The following is a 22248-nucleotide window of genomic DNA, read 5'->3' on the forward strand; positions in this document are numbered from 1 at the left end:
GGGCCATGTAGAAAGCTTTCCGTACAACAGAGGCGATATGGTGGCCAAAAGTCAGTTTGCTCTCAACCTGGGTGCCCACGTCCCTCACGACTGATTGCATGCTTAGGACCTTGTAATTAATGTGATAATTTGTGGGGATGTCACTCTCCCCAATGGGAATGATGATGCATTTTTTGGCATTCAGTTTGAGGCCAGGTTTTTGGCACCAGTCATTTGTTTGGGTGAGACCCTGTTTGAGGATGTCCACATCACTAGGGGAATTGATGACAGTGCCCAGCTTGCAGATATCTGAAAACTTGGTCAGCCATAGCCCACTGGTTTTGGCCTGTACCTCAGAAGAGTATATCCCAAACAACAGAGGCCCCAAGACCAATCCCTGGGGTACACCACTTGTTACGGGTCTACTGCTTGAGGTGGCTTCCCCAATTATGACTAGGTGGGTTCTATCAGTAAGCCACTTTGCTACCCATCTGGTAACATATGGATTGATGTCTAACTGAGAGATATATCTATTATACCTAAGTGGGAAGTAGTATCAAAGGCTTTAACCAGGTCAAGGTAGGTGGTGTGCACCATCTTCCCCTCATCCATGGCTTTGGTGACTGCCTCAAATAATTTGACCAAATTTAACAAGCATGACCTCCCCTTGATAAAACCAAATTGTGTGGGCTCGAGTGTTTGTAGGTTGCCAATCTCCTTATTAATGAGGTCCATGATAATCCATTCCATGGCTTTGCAGATCAGGTTAGTTAGACAGATTGGTGGATACACCACCTTTGTGTGAAGGGATGACAGTGGCTGTCCTCTGTTTGGATGAAGATGGTACTCAGGCTTTGGCTGAACAGGATGCCAAATGGTGCCTCAAGTTTCTGCCTGAGTTCATGTAGGATGCAGCCTGGGATGTTATCGGGTCTCATGGAGGCTGTATTTTTTGCCTTTGAGAGGGCAGTGATGACTTGCTCCCCAGAGATAAGGGGAGGGGGCCAGGTGCTGGGAATGTTTTGATTTACTGATTGGCGGGACAGACGGGTGAAGTTTTCGCTGAACTTATCTGCCAGTAGGTTGGTTATATCTGTGGCATTTGTGTATGTGGTGTCCTTGACCACCAGTTCTGAGCAGATCTGAGTGCTTCCTCTGAGACTGTGTACATATGTGAAGAAGGCCTTATGACTGTCTTTAGTAGATATGGCCAGTTTGGACTCAAAGTTTGCTTTGGAGGATTTCACTAGTGCTCTTATTTGCTAGTTCAGGCTAAGGAGAGACTGCTTCCAATTAGGCACCTGCTCCTTCTTGGTTCTGGGCAGCATTTTTTTATTATAGAGTTTAGTTATTGCAGATTTCCACCAGACAGGTTTACTCATCCTTGATGAGGATAATTTTGTCCTGTCGGGTATTCCTGATTCCATGCAGCTATATAAATGCTCATATAGTACTTTGGTGTAGGTTTGGACATTTGTGCTAGTTCCTATGGAGGGGGACAGGGCTGTGAAGCTGTTTATACCTTCCCTCAGGAGGTTATAATCCACTTTGGAGAAGTTTTTGTTTGAGCCTAGCAAGGGGGGGGGGGGGGTCAGGGGAGATGATGACTTTGAAAGTGACCATCTTGCAGTTGGATCTTACCAGGGAGGATGACACTGTAGGGAATGCTGCAGTTGTTATTACTCATGTTGGTTAATACCAAGTCCAAGATATGATCACCTCTTGTGGGAGTGTTGACCAGTTGGTCCAAGGCATTTGCATTGACAAAATCAAGGAATCTCTGGGCATTTGTGTTTTGGCATGAGTAGTTCTTCCAGTCTATAGTTTGATAGTTAAAGTCACCAAGGATCAGGGTAAGGGTTGAATCCTGATAGATTCGAAGAGGTCCAGATAAGTGGAGTGCGCATCTTGAGTCAAAGTTGGGAGTCTGTAGCTAGCTATGATTTGAATAGGGGTCTTGTTAATGGTTAACTGTACCTGGTGTCTCCTGTGCATCATACTGTTTGATCAGCCTGGAGGTGTGTATGTCTTTCATATATATTGAAATTCCACCTCCTTTTGCTTTGCTGCCCATGGTTTGGGGTCTGAATTTATGATAGGATGAGTAACCTGGTATGGCTTAGGAGCTCTCTACAGCTTTGAACATGGTTTCTGTGACTGCACAAATGTCAGCATCTTCCAGGATTAAGAATGCTTGCAGTAAATGCAGTTTCATATTTGGACTCCTAGTGTTTAGCAGCATGACCTTTAATTTGTGTTTTGATGAACTTTTCATGTTGGTAGTTTTGACCTCATGGCATTGCCTAAAAAAGGCACTATGGGGGAGGTAAGAACCTTTGCCAGAAGCCTGAAGCTGAAGGGAGACAGATGCAGGCCATCACTGGCAAAGCATTGTGGTCTGTCAATCATGTCTTCTCAGGCTGTCAGGTACTGGATCCCCCTTGGAATGACAAAAGAAAGTAAGCCATCCTTTAATAACTGGGTTTCCTTGCTGATTTTAGCATATGCTCCCAGAATTTTATTAGCTAGAGAATGAAAAATGCCAGTAACAAAGCATCTACAGGATATGCACTTATCCTTTCTTACCTTAATTAGAGGGATGGAAAGACACTTTAAGATGAAAAGATGTTGTTTTGCCCATGGGAATGGTAAGATATTGTGAAATTTTACTTATCTAGAAACTTGGCATAGGTCTGATAATGGTTTATTTTTGTTAGTTTGTCCATTATTATATTTGAACAACATATGTTAATTTATTTGCTAACTGCTGACCTAGTTTTATATTAGGCTCAGTTTATTTTTATTATGAATCATTGTTATCATTAAGTTTAGTGACTGCTAGTATAATTGAAAAGTATGGTCTAGTTTAATCTCTTATATGTATTCATACTAGCAGCTCAATGTATATGGTACTTTACCAATTTACATTTATAGACTTTGGCTGTCATACATTTCACCCTGTATGTGCTGGTATTTTGTTTAGATGATGTATAAAATAATACGTATGTGTCCATTTAAGATTAGGATTAACACTATTGTACAATTATAAAGGCTGGCTTTGGGTTGAATTGTCTGTATAAAATGAGACTGATTAGATATTTAAGTGTGATGCAGACAGCTGCCAGAGCCCTAATAATTGATGAATTGATGAACCATTCATGAAGTTTGCTCATGGAATACAAGATGCTCATTGGAGGTAACATTTTCAAAAAAAAAAAAAAAAAACAGTGTCACAGGTGTGCTCCAAAGTGGTGTTTTGTGACATTTTGGACATGGTCTGAGAGTTGCGTATAAATTTCTTGAGTTATGGCTCCAAGGCATGTGTGGCATCACCTGCAACACATGACAATGGACAGCTTTAGACGTGGACTGAAAGTTTATGCACCTACGGTCATATTTCTGTAGCCTGGGAGGGATGTGTGAACTTATAATTAGATGTCTCAGTGGGAAATCATCCCATACAAACCATTTGTATAGAGCACACATGCTATGTGAAGGAATCATGAGGACTGCCTTGTTAGTGCACAGACACATTGTTTGTTATACTCTGTGCATTGCACACTATATGGTAATCAATGGAGTCAAAGCCCTTTCAGCTTATATACCATACACCATATAGACTAGATGGTTCCTTGATGGCCATGTAGATGCAGTCAGTGCCCCCTTAGAACCTCAGGGAAATGAGTTGTATCATGCAATGCATGCATGGTGATGCTTCTCTCTTCAGAAATCTATGGGTACCACATATGCTACTCTACATGCAGCAGCATGACATCAAAGAAGTGGTGTAGGATTTGTGAAGCAGATACCTGTAAAACTCTTACTGCATCTCTTGATGGCTGCTGAAAAGTTCCCATGTCAAGAAAGGTTAATCTTGAACAGAACTTAATGTTTTCAGTTGTAGACATTCCACATATACCATGTTATTCCATGTGAGGGTGGAACAAGTCTACAAGCTCCTGTATGGTGTCTGTGTCCGCATGGTAGCATTCATCTAAGTCACTGTATCAGAGGTGATGAACGGTGAGCCACAGATGGACCTGTATGTGACACAGTGAATGAGCATGCATTTTCTGCCTGTGAGAACATTCATGTATATATGCTGTTTAGCTAATGCAGATGCTCCTCTTAGCATCTTAACAGACAGGACCCAGGAAGTTAAAATTGGGGAGTCTACCTCTACAAAGAAGCCAGTCACAAGTGGAGTCCTTCAGGGGTCAGTCTTTGAACCGCTCCTTTTTGGTATTTACTTCTCTGAAGTCAAGGCCAATGTCAATGGTCTCTGGCTGACTAAATCTGCAGATAATTGTAAATTAGGAGCAGTCATTGAATCCCACACTGACACAAATGTTCTCCAGGAAGGACTGACACAGACAAACAACTGGTGTCAGAGCCATGGACTAAAACTAAATGTCAAGAAATGCATAATAGTATCTCTTGAGAAGTCATCCACACGTGGTAACTATCATATTAACAACACACCCCTTATTGTTGACCCAGTAATCAGGGACTTAGGGATACACATAGACAGTAATCTAGCCTTTGACCATCACATGTCTACAGAAGTGAGGAAATTGTTCTATGTTGCACAATTTATAAACAAAGGTATGGCATCTAAGTCCAAGGAAGTTATTGTTCCACTGTATTTGGCATTCATCAGACCTATCATCGATTACAGAGCTGCCTTTGGTATGTACCTAACTGTATCCAACAATTGGAACATCCACAGAGGTTCCTCACTAAAAGAATACAAAGTGTAAGTAAAATGCCCTATGCAGACCACCTCAAGGCCCTATCCCTGTATTCTGTCTCCTACAGGCTTTTGACGGGAGATCTATGCCTGGCATACACAGCATTGTCAGACCCCACTCTGATGGACCTCCTGCATATCCACAAAACAAACAGCACCAGAATTACCTGTTCTAAAGACTGAAACATTGCCTGTGATATAAATTGTAACCTGCTGGAGAGACAGGTATGTATCCCAGAGACTATCCCATCTCTGGAACAAGCTCCCCATCCATGTGAAGCAGAGTTCCTCCCTAACCCAATTTAGTACCTATGTCTCTAATGGACACAGGAAACCTGTAAATTGTTCATCTCCCAGGCCCTGATTGTAAATATTTCATCTCCCAAGCCCCTGCTTACATTTAATAAGGGTATCAGAAATTATCAGCGATTTGGGATGCATGACTAGACTTAAAAAGGCCCTTGTGGTCGTTAGACTAGTAAACACCTATGAACCCATGAATCAATCTTAGCTATGAGTTGAAGTTCATTAATCAGCTGAATATTCAGTTAAAACAGAACTTTTCAGTGACAAAGACAATTCCACAGCAGGTGTGAATTGAGGGGGGGAGGGGGGCTTCTCCATTCATCTTGGTGAGACAGTTAAAAAGGTGAGAATGCCTCCATTCATATTAATGAGGCAGTGGAGACAGATATATTCCCATTCTGTCATTTCTTCACAATGAATGAAGAGATTGTAATTTCAGTTTATAAAAAGTGTTGCAGAAACCATTATTGGTAGAGTATGGCTTTGCAGAAGATGAGATGTTTGGAACTTCCTGCAGGATCTCTGATTCAGATTACAAACACAGTGTGAAAAGATGGAGGAGAGTTTGGTGCAATCTTTCTAAATTACTTCTCTTGTAAAAGGGGGACTAGTACTGTTGAGCCATGCTTTATTAAATGGATATTGTTTACATGGCTACTACATTTTTGAGAGAATTATTTGGAAACTGACATATTTGTAGAATAATACTGCTACCAGAAGACGCTATTCAATAGCTTCTGGGTATTACTGGTAAGTGCAACTTTTTATTTTTGAGAGATTGTCAAGCTGTGATAAGTCAGTGATTACAGCCCTACAGTGTGGGTACATGCTAAGGAAGAAATATGTACAAATTGTGTATTCTGAAATGATCACTATATATCAATCCCCATAAACCTAGTCAAGTAGAATTGTCACTATGGTCAACAACGAAAACACCTACAGTCTCAAAGGTACTCATATAATCGGTTTATATGGTACACAGCTACTTGCAGTCAGTCAGTTTAAGCAGAAGGTGCATGAGATATTGACCGATTTCTTGTGTTTGTGTACTTTGTACATACAAGTCGACCAGTATGCTATTGTTCATACATTACTGTAGATATAATTATAGTCTAAGCCTGTATGGTGATGTGGGCGGGGGTGTAATTTTCCTGTCTTGCTTTTTGTCATATCATTCTCATCCATTTCCCTGATGCTGTTTTTTTTTTGTATGTATTCACAGCTGAGGGCATTATAGCAGAATCAAGCTACTGCCACACTGTATGAAAGTGCTGGAGAGGGTGGTCGATAAATGAATACACAGAAATTAACATGGAAGATGAACAGTTTGGATTAAAATCAGGATACAGCACAACCGACCCAATATTTGCAGCAAGACACAGAGTGGAGATGACACTAGAGATAGAAGAGTCCAACTGGGCATTCTCAGACTTTGAGAAATGGTATGACAAGGTTTCAAGAAAGCTGATTTGGGCAGTCCTGTGATGGTTCAAAGTCCCAGAAACATTGGTAGAACTAGTGCAGGATATGTGCAAGGATCTGGTGACAAATGTACAAACAGCATTCCGACTCACACAAGGGCTCCTAGCGTGACTGTGTGAGCATTAGGCTCAGCTCTGAGCACATTGCTGTTTATACTACTGATGGACTACATTAGCAAAAGGTTGAAGGGAACAGATCAACAAAGCCTATATATTCAGACAATGTGGCATTGTAAGCAAACTCTTAACATGAACTTTGGCAAATTATTCAGGAATGATCGAATGAATTTATTGGGGTAGTGCAGTGATCAATATTGACCAATTTTAGGCTTATCCTCTGTGAAATACAAAACATTTCACAAACAAAATAAATAGAAATGCAGTCAATAACAGAGTAGTGCAGTCTAATTAAATAGAAAAAAAACTATATATATATATATATATATATATATATATCCTCAAAATACTGAAATGTTGAAATTCAGTATTTCGAGGCTATAAAGTCGAAACCTAACAAGAACGAAAACTCAGAAGCGCGAAATTCAAAATCTCGCATACTGGAGATTTTGAATTAGTGCTTCTGCTGTCCACAGACACACACCTTCCTCCCCACACACACACACAAACACACACACACACACACACACACACACACACACACACACACACACACACATACACTCACGCACACACACACGCACACACACACACACACACACACACACACACACACACACACACACAAGCTCTGTACTACATAAAAGATGGGGGGCAAGCCCCCCTGCACCCCTCTACTTAAATATTCTAACTATGAGGTCGCACTACATGAACAAACACACAAAACACCACCACACAAGCTACGTTCTCGCACACACACATCACAGCAACAAAACACACTAACACACACCACAGCCCCTACCCAAAACCCTTAACACATCAACACTTACCTGACTCCATAACCACAGCGAAACACCAGAAGCGCTAATTCAAAACATCCAGTATGCGAGGTTTTGAATTTTGCGCTTCTGAGGTTTCGCTGTTTTCGGGATTACACTTTATGGGCTCGAAATACTGAATTTCGATATTTCAGTATTTGAAGCTTCTAAAGTGAATCTATATATATATATATATATATATATATATATATATATATATATATATATATATATACATACATATACATATACATATACACACATTCTAATGAGCAAGCAGAGTGCAATGTACAATCAAGCAGAGTGTAACTTATAATATATACATTAGTTTCTAAAGCAGGTCAAGCTTCAGTAAATCTTGAGAGAGAAGAGATCTGGAAAGGATATAGGTTAGGTGATATGTCATGTGTTGAAGCAGAAGCATTTGGTTTGGATTCTGAATTTGGAATAGGTGTTGATTTCCCTTATGTCGATAGAAAGAGCTTGGTAAAGAATAGATGCCAGAGAGGAGAAAGCACGTGCAGTGCTATGGAGTTTGGTTCTAGGGGTAATGAGAGTTGGTGAGGCTTGTGAGTAGTGTCTCAGGTTGTTTGAGGAGGTTTTCATAAAGTCTAGGTGCAAGGGGAGTACATATGTGGAGATGGAGTAACTGAAGTCGCACAGGATGCAAATGAGTCCAGAAAAGACATTTGCCATGGACAAAATGTGAAGAATCAGAAGAAGCTGAAAGCTAAGATAGAAGGGAAATAGACAGGTTTACAGCTTCAAGTATCTAGGAGGACTGGTTAAGGAGAAGGGATGTCTGATTGAGGAGTTCACAATTAGAATTAGAGGGCCTACAACCAACTAACATGGTTATCAGGGTTAGTATGTGACATACGAATGCTAAAGAAGCTGAAAAGTAAGGTGTACAAAACTGTGGTCTGACTAGTATTTCTGTATGCTACAGAAACCTGAGAAATAAAGGTGGAGCAGCTCAGGAAGTGCCTGAGACAGGTATTTGGATGCACATTTTGGGATAGATGAATACAATTATGGTATCAGAGCAGAAGCCATAGTAGCTTGAAATGCAGAAGGAGAAGAGTGGTAGTTCCAAATGCAGGGAAGGTCAAAGAGAGCAGGCTGGTTGGGCCCAAGGCCAGGTATGCAGAAGATGATATGGTGAAGGGAATTTGGGAGAACTCAGAAAGAAAGTGAAAGGAGATGAGGACATCCAACAAAGAAATGAATTGATTTTGTGAGAGAAGACCTGCAACAGTCAGGCATGACTCTCAAAGAAGGTTGGACAATGGCACGGAATTGAGAGAGATAGTAATGGTTTATGTGACACCCTGACCCCATGTAAAAAAAATAGGTGGAAGGCGAGGTGATGATGATGACAATGATGTGCAAGGTTAGGGTGGGATATGAGCTATTTGGATTTATAAGGAATACTGAGAGGTGATAGCAGGTTATGGAACCAGAAGTGCTATTTTTGCTCAGACTACATTCCATGAGTGACCTCCTTTCATTGACACCCCTCTGTCAGATATCTGCTTTGCTTAACTTCCAGCAAATCTGTTGTGTACTGCCCCAAGACCCCACCTCTGTTAAGCTAAGAAACAATAGAGTAGTCCCATGTGGTTTACACACACAGCTGAACTTTAAGCAACAAAACTTTGCCCTCACCATTTCATGTGCATGTGTGTGTGTGTGTGTGTGTGTGTGTGTGTGTGTGTGTGTGTGTGTGTGTGTGTGTGTGTGTGTGTGGACGTGCACCTATGGTTATGCATAACAGATATGTGCAATGGTAACTGGGCAATGACAGAGAAGTGTGCACCTGTGTAAACTTGGAGGGCTGTGGTTTGAGATGTTTTTTCTCACATTTGACTGAAGACTTCTGTTTAATTAATTTCAACAGAAATCTTGTGGTGCCTCTTCTGTATAAGAACTTTGAATATCTCATTGTCTTACAAAGTGGTGTTTCCCAGCTATTGCTTATGTTTACAAATTGCTTTTCAGTGAATCCCATGCAATCAGAAATATTTGATAAAGCAGGCAATGAGAAATGTATTTGTTTATTTAGGCAATACCTTAAAGTAGCATCACATTAACTTTTTTCACAGGTTTGGGTGTGGTTTTAGTGATTGGCAGTTATGATCCACAGCTGCATGCAGTCGTGCTTTTGAATTATGTCTATATTCCACTGTAAACTAATGTTCAACAAACTGCTCATACTGTCCTAACAAAGATATGAAGTACACCACAGTCTTAAAATAAAATGCTCGGAAAAGTAGCCATAAAAAATTCAGACTTTTACTAAAATAACAATTAGAGGTTGGGGGGGCGGTTACAGGCACTCCACTTATATTACGGTAAACTTCAGTACAGTAGTGCTTTTGAATGAAGATATACTATGCTTAAAAACAAAAAGTACTAGTAATGTTACCATGCAACCATTTATTTACATATATAAATAATCAAATAAGATGTACATGGTAAGTAGATTCACTAGTGACAGCAGAATGTTGAAATACTAAACTGGAAGGTTTTGCCACGGACTAATTTTCAATTACCTTTAATATTAGAATAAAATGGTAATACTGAAAAAGGTACATTTACTAGTGAGTCACCACTGTCTCTTATGTGTGTGTGCATTGGAGTGCCTGTAAAGGGTCTGACTACCACTTAACTCCCATCCCCTTAGTCCATAGTAAAGGTCTGCATTTTCATGTGTTCATTTATTAATATTGAACTGTTCTCTTGATGTTGCTGGCAACAGGAGAGGTGCTGGCCTGTCAGTCTTTAACGTATGCATGAGATCAGCAGTGCAGGGGTTGGGTTTGCTACTTTGTCTAATGTGGTGCTTCTTTGAGATATAGTCTTTATTTAATTTAATTTATTTTTATATGAGGAAACAAACCCTCCACCCTCAATACCTAATTTAACAGGCTTTGTACCCAATGAACCTAAGCCAGTATGAATAACGATAAGGCTCACAGGCCTATGTAATTTGAAGAAATGTTGCTGATAAATTCTTTGGCTGAATGGCTCATTGAAAGACAACATTTTGTTTTATAAAAACACAGAAGTATATTCATTGTATGTAATGTTCAGGGTTACAGTAATCAAGATACTTATTGAGGTCCCATGTGTTCTTGAATTCTGCCACTGTTTTGCCCCTAGACTCTTTTTAGACAAATAATGGAATTTGTGAGTAGTCCAAGAGTTATGAATCATGCCGTAATCTCCATCTCAGTGAATTGACGCTTCCTTGTCACTCCCATGCCACAAGATCCGTGTCTTGTACCTTCAGACTGTCCTGTTATTTATCTATATATTTTTATATGTTGCTTATTTCCTTTATTTATATTTCATTTAAGGATAAAAAATGTCCTACCATTCTCATCTTCTTTCCCCAGCACTATACATATTAACTGCTTGTTAGTCAGCCTTCATTTGATTTCTGATAGAAACTACGTGCCATATTTTTCATGTATCAGAACTACATATTACCCGTTTGTGATGTTAGTTATCTGGCATTGGTGAATTGGTGAATTGGTTGCAGCACATTTGCTCTTACTGTGTAATAGGTTTCATTTATGGAAAACAGTAATGGAGAAGGGATTTGCCTGTATTACATAGCAATCTATATACAGTCAAAACAGTTCAGTTACTGCAGCTGAACAGTGGAACCAGGCAATTACAACATGGTCGCATACAAAGACTTCCTATATTTAAAGCTAACAAAATTCAATTTTCTGTTTATGCAGCTTACTCCAAAATGAATTTATAAAGATGCAGGCGAGAAGGGAAAAATTGGTCAAGACACCTGAGAAATTCCATCATTTTTGACAAGTGCTGTGAGATCCTTGTCATCCACCTGAGCTAACACCATCTTTGGCAGATGGGACCTCAGTTTAATATCTCCTTTGAAGGGTGGCATATTCAGGAGTGTAGCTCCCCCTTGTGCTGTACTTCACTGTCAGTAATGTGAAATTAATCCAAGTACCTTGGCTATAGAATCCAAAACCTTCACATGGCAGAGGTGTCTGGACAGCATATAGAGGGGTTTTAAAATAAAAGAATGGCTTGTTTAAGTGATGTCTGCATGGGAATGTATAGGATTTTTCCCAAGCAAAGGAGGAAGTGATCATAAATACAAGCTGTTGACATGAGGCTGCTTGATGTATTATATTACAACAGTACACAGTGCAGATTTTTGTGATCTAAGAGTTCTCAGAATATAATCACTGCTGTTTCACTTTGAAATAATTGAGTTAAGCTGGTTAGAGCACAGCTTCAGGATGCCACCCCAATATGCAGTTCACTTCATTGGACTAGCACTAGCACTCGCAGATCACTTAAAGGTGTTCTCATGTGACAGACACCATAGAAATGTAGAGGGGCTCCACAGGATGAGCCGAAGACTTTTAATTGGCATATGAAAGTGTGGGGTGTCCTTGTCATCTTGCCAAAACTAAGACAATTGGCTTATAAATGGATATATAGTGGACTGGATAACTATTGGGCATACCCTATTTAAAAAAAAAACAGTGCTAGACATGAGGTGCCATACAAACTGAGGAAGCACACATTATTTTTTGTAGCAGAGAGTGGAAATGAAAAGGGAATGGAGCACAACATGGTATGATCAGAAATAGTATGCATATTTGAACATAGCTGCACCGTCTGAAGTACACTCTGTAAAGGAATGTGCCATTGTATAATCTCAGTAATGCAGACAGAAGACAGATGGAGGTACCCTTGTGATTAACATCTCCCTATAATAGAGTGAAGACTCGGTAGCATATGGTCTCATAACAAGTAGTGTGCTGAAAAGAGAAGTTTGATTCAGACATAATGATAGGTAGTACTGTATTAAGGAATTGTTATAATGCAATACAGACTATCATTATATTATAAAGGCAGCTTCCAATATGCGCTATGTAGCTCCAGTAATGGAAGTGACGTAGAGTTGTGTCATGTTCCACTTTACATAGGACAATCTTGATTTGGGCACTTGTGTCCTGTAAAAGAATATAAAAATGGCAAATGCCCAGAGGTTTTTAGGAGAAAAATGTTGTTTCCTTCAACAGCGCATAAAAAACATTGTTTTATATTTGAAACACCTAAATATTATATAAAGCATTAGTACATCAAATTAGTTACTTAATGTATATAAGAATAATGGAGCTTTTTTCTCCCAGGTCTGTTCTAAAAGGGGATTATTTATGACCCAGTCAGACATTCCTGGTAAGCAAATGGAAATAAATAAATAAATAAATTCTACAAAAATGAATTTTAATTTGGCAATAAACTGGAGTCCAGTCTTTGCACTAGCTGTAGCTGTGGTTTGTCCTGCAAAATCTCACATTTGCATAAAACAGTCCCACTTTGGACACTTGGAGAGGCTAAAGTGACACTGTATAATTGTGCAAGAGCAGAATATGGTCAGGTGACAACACATATAGAATAAAATTATGCATTTGTCTTTTGTTGATTTGCCTTTGGGTCAAGGTATTAGAGAGTGTTAGTAAACACAACAGAATCCTAGTGCTTTCACAGCTCTGACATCACTATCATGTGAGTATTTTGGAATGGAAACCATAGTTTGAATGACATCATGGAGGACTAATGATTGTCAGGCTAGGAATCAGTCACTCATCAGGTATTACAGATTGTTAGAATGATGACAAAAAGCCTACCTAGTATCATTTCAGTTATTTGTTTACAGATAACCATAGTGGGACCAAACACTCATGTATCCAGTTGTAAGGTAGAAAGAGAAAGAAAACAAAAGTGCTGAAAAAGAAATTGTATAATGCAATAACTCACCACGATGCAGGCTTTACTCTAGAAAATCCACTTGACTAGTAGAAAAAGCACAAAAAATAACAAAATTAAAGGAATAGATGTGTGTGTGTGTGTGTGTGTGTGTGCGTGTGCGTGTGCGTGTGCGTGTGTGTGTGTGTGTGTGTGTGTGTGTGTGTGTGTGTGTGTGTGTGTGTGTGTGTGTGTGTGTGTGCGTGTGTGTGTGTGTGTGTGTCTGCTAATGTTTAAAGCTAGCATCACTCATATTTCTATGGAATTAGAAGCAGTCAGATCAAAAAAATCAGGGTACTTGGTATTTAGAAATGAAACTAGAAAATGAAGATGTGATTTTTACAGTGCTATTAACAGGGAAGACAGCCATTACAGTTGGCTACTGGCTAGTACTTACATTAAAAAAAAATATGAAAGAGAGAAAAAAAAACAGTTTCTACTGCTGTTTGAAACCTGCATAATTCATAAGAGTTCTACAGAGTTAATGACAGTCATGGCAAAATTTTTGCACTTAGCTAGCATTCAGAAATCCCCACAAAATAAAATACAAAATGAAGAGTAAACTTTGTTTACTAATGTTTTAGCTTTGCATTGCTCATATACTTTCCTGCAAGGTAGTAGCATGGGATCCTAGGAGATTACTAGGCTATTGGCCCGGAGGTCATTTTAAACCTAGCCATTTCAACCCAATGTAATACTGTAGAAGTACTAGTCAATATCCAAGATTGCATTTAGTGATGACTGCCCCATGTCCAGGTCAAGTCATGAAATTCCTGAAAGGCTACTTTTCTCTAAGGATAAAAAGCACAAGCAAAAACTAATGTGAATGTGAGCTGTTGTGAGTACAGCTGTAATCTGAGATTAAATCTGGCTAAGATCTTTGAAACTTCCTGTAGGCACCCTTCCCCCAAACCCCCACAGTTAAAGCTGGGACATGCTCAGAAAGCCAGACTGAAACTGTAAACAAAGACAAGAATCAAAATAAAAAAAAAAATCCCTGGGACTGTCCCTTTAACGTTACTCATTCTCAAATATATTTTGTTAGATTTTTGCATTTATGGAAAATGTGTGCATTATGAAAAGTGTTTGTTACTTACAGGAGTGGTGTGTGATTTACCTGTATGCATACAGGTGTTGACATCTGCATCAAGGGGATATACAGTAATTTCCCATATGCAGGTGTACAGACACATTTACATGGCAAAACTGAACAGTATATAAAGATGGATTTATGTATTATCCATATATCTTGCGGGTGACTCCATACAGTCTGTGGTGCATGTATGAAAAAGTATGGATTCTTTCAGTATCTGTATGTCACTGTGTATTATGTATTCCACTAACTGTTACAGATATGTACTCATTTATTGGGTAATTACAAACAGGTTCCATACTGTCTGTGGCCTGTTTGCAGATCCTGTGGTTTTCGGATGCATTCTGTAAGTTGGTCAATTGATAATTTACAGATACTCTGTGCTGATGTGGATGATGGCATTCTTTCCTCAGTAATACTTGTCTTGAGCTGAGGTCATCGTGTATACTATATGATATAGCAGATTGTTTTTGAATACCTGTCTGGTTAGACTGCAGTTGCATTACAGCCCAGCCATCACGCATTTCTGTTTTATGCATATGCTTGTGTAGTATGTTAATGTGAAACACATGCAGACTGTGGCTACTGGGACACGATGCTGTTATGTTTGGACCTCAGTTGCATGGATATCTTCTGTAAGGGGCACCAAACCCCACAGACAACCTCTACAGATATCAAAGTTTTGTTGCTTTTACAATTGTTATGTATTCAGGCATTGCATGTTTTTGTATGTCACATTACTATATGTCATAGTGAGTATTTCATAGAATTTTGCATTGCACAGGAATGCATAGTTTTTACAGTGGCATAACCTGTCCATATAATCATCTCCATCAGTGGGTTCCCACATGAATAACAACATGTGCATATCACTGTCTTTCATATGGCAAACAGACCTGGGATAAACCTCTCCTCACAGGAAAATGAGATTGTAATAGGTGGTATGTGACAACATGGACGGAGACTCCTTGGAAGGACAGGAATACAGTATGGAGGAATGAAGTCTATGCTGACCTCACCACCATGATTAATGTGGTGGGAGGTCAGTATAGATCCCGTGAGGCCTGTTGCTGCCGCTGCTCTGATGTGATCCTTCATGCAGCCAACAGATTACAACACTATGAAAGATTGAGAGGTGCCACTGGTGGTGGCCCACCATTGACCCCCCCCCCAATGAGATCACAATATTTCCTGCATCTCTGCATATGTCTGATGCTCAGTGTATACATCTTCTGGGAAATTGTGGCTTGATATGACTCAGATTTGCATGTCAGATGCTGCCATGTTGCCTAGGCCTCCACTTGTGGTTGCACCCTCTGTTGCCCATGCCTGTGTCTTCTGCCCCATGTCCTCCTCTTATACCCTGGGATGTCATCTTCACACTTCTGAGGTTCTTGGGGGTAGTTCACCTCACCTGAAGCTGGAAGACCACCATGTGCTCTTGTTAACATGTTGTGGAACATGGTGCACACAGTTATCATTGTGCTGCCTTCTTAGGCATGTACTGCAGTGCAGCCCCAGATGTGTTCAGACGTCTGAACCTAGCTTTCAGCACACTGAACACATGCTCAATAGTATTTATTGTTGTTGTGGGCTCTCTATTGTAGGCTTCCTCTGCAGGGTTTGATGGTTCTCTGTATGAGGTCATTAGCCATGGCTCCAATGGATAAATATAGTCACCTGTTGTGGGAGTAAACACACATGTTGTCAGTATAGATATTGTTGGGGAGCATGTCCTTAGCTTACACCATAGCTGCATTCATGTACTTGCCCAGTGGTAGTCACTCAGGTATTTCACCTTGCTGGAATTCACCCCTCTGACCACTTTCCCTCTGTATGGAGGCATCATGGACACTTCCAGGGTGTGTTGCCATGATGTTTGCTGTACTTCCATCAGCTCTACGCATGAACTGGCTGTTCAGGGGTGGCCAGCCTTTTCTGTTAATGCATTGGTCTGCTTCTGGATGTACTGGAGTCTTGATAGTGATGTGGGTGCAATCTATTGCACCAAGTACATGACAGAAGTTTGCAAGGTTATAGAACCATAGTAGAGTAGTAGAGTTCTTCACTCCATGAGGGTAGATAGAAAGTGTATGTAGTCATCTACCTTACTGTACATTGCTGCCAGGAATTTTGCCAAGATACAACTGGGAGCTGTCTGTAACACTCTTACAGCATCCACGTTACTTTGGAATGTCCCAGATGCAAGTACACCCAGGCTAAGACACACTTTGGTTTCCAGATGGATGCCATTGCCTCACAGTGTCACATTGACATGTGTGGGGCATACATATTACACACAGACTGTACCTGCTGTTTTTCTAGGCAGTACCTGTCAGATATTTGTTGATCTGACAGTTGGTCTAGTTGCAGCCTTTCTCTCACTCTAGCTGCCTGCCTTCTGTGGTGAGCAGCCACATCCTCTTCCATCCCATGTAGTACTGCAGCCTGTTGCAGTTCATTCACTGTAGGTTACATTTTTAGTTTTTTTTTTTTTTTTTTTTTTTTTTTGGTGGTTTATGGATTTATGAAACCTGTCCCAAAAAACTGACCATATCTAACAAGCTGAAAATAATATAAAATGTTATCAATATAACTGTAGTAATTAATAGTCTAGTTGTAAGATCATTTGGAAGGATATAAAGGATTGCAAATTACCAATTCAAAACATTAGGAGTGTAGCAAAAATTATTTAATTTAAACTTTATAGCATCCCATAGTGATTTTGAATTTAGACACAACAAAAAACAGGCAGGAGATCTGCTTCCTCATACAGGCATACTGAACATGATATAGAGAAGAAAGAAAGGATGACAGTTTAGTATAAGTCAAGTAAACATTATTGTTTATAATAAACTGTGCATAATACATTTTCTTAAAATGAATAATATGGGCATTAAGTTTCAAAGCATTTCCTATTTTATGATTTAATAACAGGGTATCATCAAGTCTAAACAAACAATTGGTGATTCGTAAATTGTTGCTAAATCTGAAGGTTTGAATTAACTTGTGTGTCTTAGAGCTTTGCCTTGACTGAAAACATTCATAATCTTATTCAAGAAAGATATATACTATATCGTCATGGTATTGATTTGATATTTATTCAAGAAGAGATCTTGTAGTTCTAGTAACATAGATATGCAACTTTTATGGTAGGTTAAGGTTAATTATAAATAACTTAAGAAAATTTGCTTATTAATGAATAATTTCCGTAGTGTTTTTGTCTTTTGATAGGGGATAATCTTTGAGGATAATGCTTTTATTATTTAACTTAATATTTGAATTGGAATGAAGGGGTTGTAAGAAGATAACACTATAATCAAATCCTAGAAGCTTAAGTTTCTGGAATGGTTGGATGAAGTTTTTTAAAGTTCTGTTAGCTTTAAACGTTTTAAGTTCTGTTACATTCAGGAATGGAAGGGCTAGTTTATTACAAGTAATACATTTTTAACATAATTACTCAATAATTTTAATAAAAAATGGGGTGGTTGATTCAGTATCGTCAGATAAATTTATGATTTCAATTAGTATGATTGAGTTTATAATACAGTTGTACATTAAACATTTAGGAAAGCCTAAGCTTACATATATTTTAGGGGCTCTAAGATTCAAGCATTTAATTCTGACCACTTCAGGATACCAAATAAATTTACTTAATGTAGTCATTATAGTTTTTTTTTACTTTTAAAAATGAAGTAATCATAAATAAAAAGATCTTAGGAAAGATATTCATTTTTGATTATCTCTGCTTTCAAGAGCAGTGAAAAATTAATAGTTTGCCACCTTGAAATATTCATTAAGAAATCTTGCCATGATTGATAAAAGGTTAGAGAGGGAAGCATTTTTTTTATCTTGAGAGTAATATGTTCCTAAATAGTTAAGAAGCAATATTAGACACATCAAAGGGCTAAAAAAATTATTTTTTGAAAATAAGTAGAAAAAGTAAGAAAAAATAGTGAAGTAGTTACTATTCATGTTTGGCATCCATACTATGTGGCATAACTGTTCCATGACTAGCACAGTTGCAAGCAGAACTGCAGATAAGGATGACTCCCTAATTCCTGAAGTAATTACTAGCACAGGTACAAGGAGGACCAGAGACAGGATCGACTCCTAAGTCTTGAAGGTTGTCACATAATTCACCTTTAAACAGAACAAAAATCAGCTTATCAGCAGACTGTATGACATAAAAAAATACCAAACTGTTGACTTCAAAAGACTGCTTTCATAAACAGGATCCAAATGGTGCCAAGAACTGTTTAAAAAGACTGTAAAACTAAATGTTGGTAGCTCGGTATTTTGTAGGAACATAGTTCCTAGGTTAATGGAGAATCATCATCTGTATCTGTATTGAAAAGCAAACCTTGTACAGTAAAAGCTGTAAGTTGTAATGTGTAGTACGTATCATCTGTTATATAGATAAGTTGTTTTATTAGTAGCTGCATTCAAGTTAAAGTACAGCATAATACTGTCAAGTATATTTTGCTAAAATCCATCAGGTTACAGTAAAGTATATTTTTGAAAATGTATCACTGGCGAGCCTTGGTGGTGCTGCGGTAGCGTTGTCACCTCACAGTAAGATGTTGTACTGTTCGATTCTCAGCTAAAGTGTCTTCTGTGTGGAGACATGCGTGAGCAAACCTTGTACAGTAAAAGCTGTAAGTTGTAATGTGTAGTACGTATCATCTGTTATATAGATAAGTTGTTTTATTAGTAGCTGCATTCAAGTTAAAGTACAGCATAATACTGTCAAGTATATTTTGCTAAAATCCATCAGGTTACAGTAAAGTATATTTTTGAAAATGTATCACTGGCGAGCCTTGGTGGTGCTGCGGTAGCGTTGTCACCTCACAGTAAGATGTTGTACTGTTCGATTCTCAGCTAAAGTGTCTTCTGTGTGGAGACATGCGTGAATGGGCGTACCTTCGTTGAAGGTTGTACGTCAGGGCTAGCAACTCGGTACGTAAAAATCTACTGCAAATCATTAGCGGACCGGAGTTCTGCTGAGGTGACCCCTAACCAGGAAAAGCCGAAAGATACAACATCACTGGTGAGCCTAGCCTGTATTCGAACACAGGGAGAGTGATGCCCTGTATAGGGTCACTCCAGTAAAGGTGCAGTAACTAAAATGTATGTATATGAGTGAGTCCTGAATAGGAGCATGCTGGTCTTATACGGCTTGCAGCAGTACAGTTTTCAGACATCTGAATCCAGAGTTAGACTGCCGTGTAGTACAGTTGCAGTGCAGTAAATTCTCCAGGTCAGTGAATTCTAAGGTTTCAAATCTGCAACTGCCAGCTTCATTTCACCAGCTTTTTGAGTGACTTCAGGGAAATTTCCAGCCACCTGCAGAATAACAGCTTGATCACCTGTCTATCTACTGTGTGGTAAGACATTTTTTTTGTGTGTCACATATGGTATGGATGCCATTAGGGACAATAGTACAAAATATAAACAGAGTTTTACTCTTAATGTAGCAGAACAACCAGATAATATCTGGGACAGAATGCAATATTGGTATGAACAGCATATTGGTAAATGTAAAACCTTACTAGGGCAAGCTGATGCACAGGCACTATGCAAATGGGTTACAACATTTGATTGGTATCTGAGACAAAAGAATGTGTGGTATGACAGTAAATGTTTATTGTGTGAGTCATATGAAACTGCTTTCTGTGTGCAATGTCATAAAAGTACAGTTCAGACCATTGCTGAAAAGTTAAACTGTAGAGAAAAATCTTCAAATGGTAAAGAACCAGATAAGGGTGATACACTTACATTATATCCAGATGTTAAGCAGTTATGTCCTGTCCCTACATGTGAAATGTTAATTTCAGAGCTAGAAATCCAGTCAGATCAGTTACTAACAGAATCTCCGGTAGATCTTGTTACACCCTTTAGGGACAGAATGCATTGTTGGTATGAACAGCATATTGGTAAATGTAAAACCTTACTAGGGCAAGCTGATGTACAGGCACTATGCAAATGGGTTACAACATTTGATTGTTTTCTGAAACAAAAGAATGTGTGGTATGACAGTAAATGTTTATTGTGTGAGTCATATGAAACTGCTTTCTGTGTGCAATGTCATAACGGTACAGTTCAGACCATTGTTGAAAAGTTAAACTGTAGAGAAAAATCTTCTGATGGTAAAGAACCAGATAAGGGTGATACACTTACATTATATCCAGATGTTAAGCAGTTATGTCCTGTCCCTACATGTGAAATGTTAATTTCAGAGCTAGAACACCAGTCAAATCAGTTACTATCAGAATCTCCGGTAGATCTTGTTACACCCTTTAGAGACTATGTTCAGAAGTGGAATGGCCATGGATGGGGTTCATGATAAGTTGACAGAGGAGTTTAATACTCTTAAAAGACAGACAAAATGAGTTCAGAAATTTTAAAACAGATGTACAAACACTTTGCCAAATGTGCATAGGGACTCTGCAATCAGCAGCGTAGACTACCGAAAAGTATAAGAAAACCTGTGATGAATTACAGGAAGAAATTGACACTCTCAAGCAGTTACAAGACAAGGAAAATCTGGTTAATGAATATCACAAAACCTGTAAAGAATTACAGAAAGAAATTTCAGATCTTAAGCAACAGCTACAGGACAAACAAAATCTGGTTAGTAATGTTCAGAATAAACTAATATGAGCTAACACTTGAACAGAAGAGTTAAAATAAGAACTGCAAAAGCCTACAGGACATGTAACTACAGACAGTGAAGATGTGTGGCAGCATTTACAGCAACAGTTCCCAAACCTGTGGTCCAAGGGACCCAGTGATTGTGACAAATTAGAAATGCCAGTAAGGGTGGGTAGTGATCAGGACTACAAACAGTCATTTCAAAAGCAGTACCTCATTCCTAGGGAGGCAGAGGAACATATGGAAAAATGTATTTTAGAATGGGAAAAGGAAGGAATCATACAAAAAGGCAACAGTCCCACAAATTCACCAATCTGACCAGTTAAAAAGAAAGATGGTAGTTACCATCTTGTCGCTGATTTATGAAAAGTTAATCAGTACACAACTCCTAGAGCACATCTAAATCTGGGAGTTCCAGAACTGGCTGCATGTATTAAACTACAAAGTAAGTGGTTTACAGTAATAGATTTAGAAAACATTTTCTTCATTGTACCACTTAGAAAGAGAGACTGGCCACAATTTGCCTTTACATTTAAAAGTCAGCAATTTGTCATGACAAGGTTATCTCATGGATTTCAAAATAGTCCAGTCTTTCTTCATCAGATAGTAGGGTCCATTCTGCAACATTTGGAAAAAGATGATTTTCATTACTACATTACACTGATGATATAGTAACTCAGTCTGAAACAGGGGAGGAGCACATACAATTTCTTAAAAAAGTTTTTCATACTCTGCAGCAGGCAGGGTTTAAGGTTAAAAGTGAAAAAATTCAGTTCATGACACAGGAAATTAAATTTCTAGGTACTATCGTTAAACCATCAGGAAGGTCTCCTTGCCCAATACAAGTGCACCTCATCACAAAAGGTTTCTCATTCAGGAAAAAAAAGGTCATTGTTCCCCTCTACTCCTCGCTCATTAGACCCATTATAGAGTACAATGCCCCTTTTGGTATGTACCTCACAAGACATTTACAACAACTGGAAAGGCCACAGAAATACCTCACAAAGAGGATTACCGGCCTCAAACAGATGCCCTACGCAGATCGTCTCAAAAAACTCCAGCTTTCCTCTGTCACATATTGCCTACTCAGAGGCGATCTCTGCCTAACATACAAAGCTATGTCAAACTAAGAACTGTTGGACATGCTCCACATAAAGAAATCCCAATCCCTTCGAGCTACATGCTCTAGGGACCTAAACCTTGTCACCACAATAAACAGAACATACTGGAGGGAGAGATTCCTGT

This window comes from Protopterus annectens, chromosome 17.part0, assembly GCF_019279795.1.
Source record: "Protopterus annectens isolate FY-2018-M chromosome 17.part0, PAN1.0, whole genome shotgun sequence".
In the NCBI taxonomy this organism is placed as follows: domain Eukaryota; kingdom Metazoa; phylum Chordata; order Ceratodontiformes; family Protopteridae; genus Protopterus; species Protopterus annectens.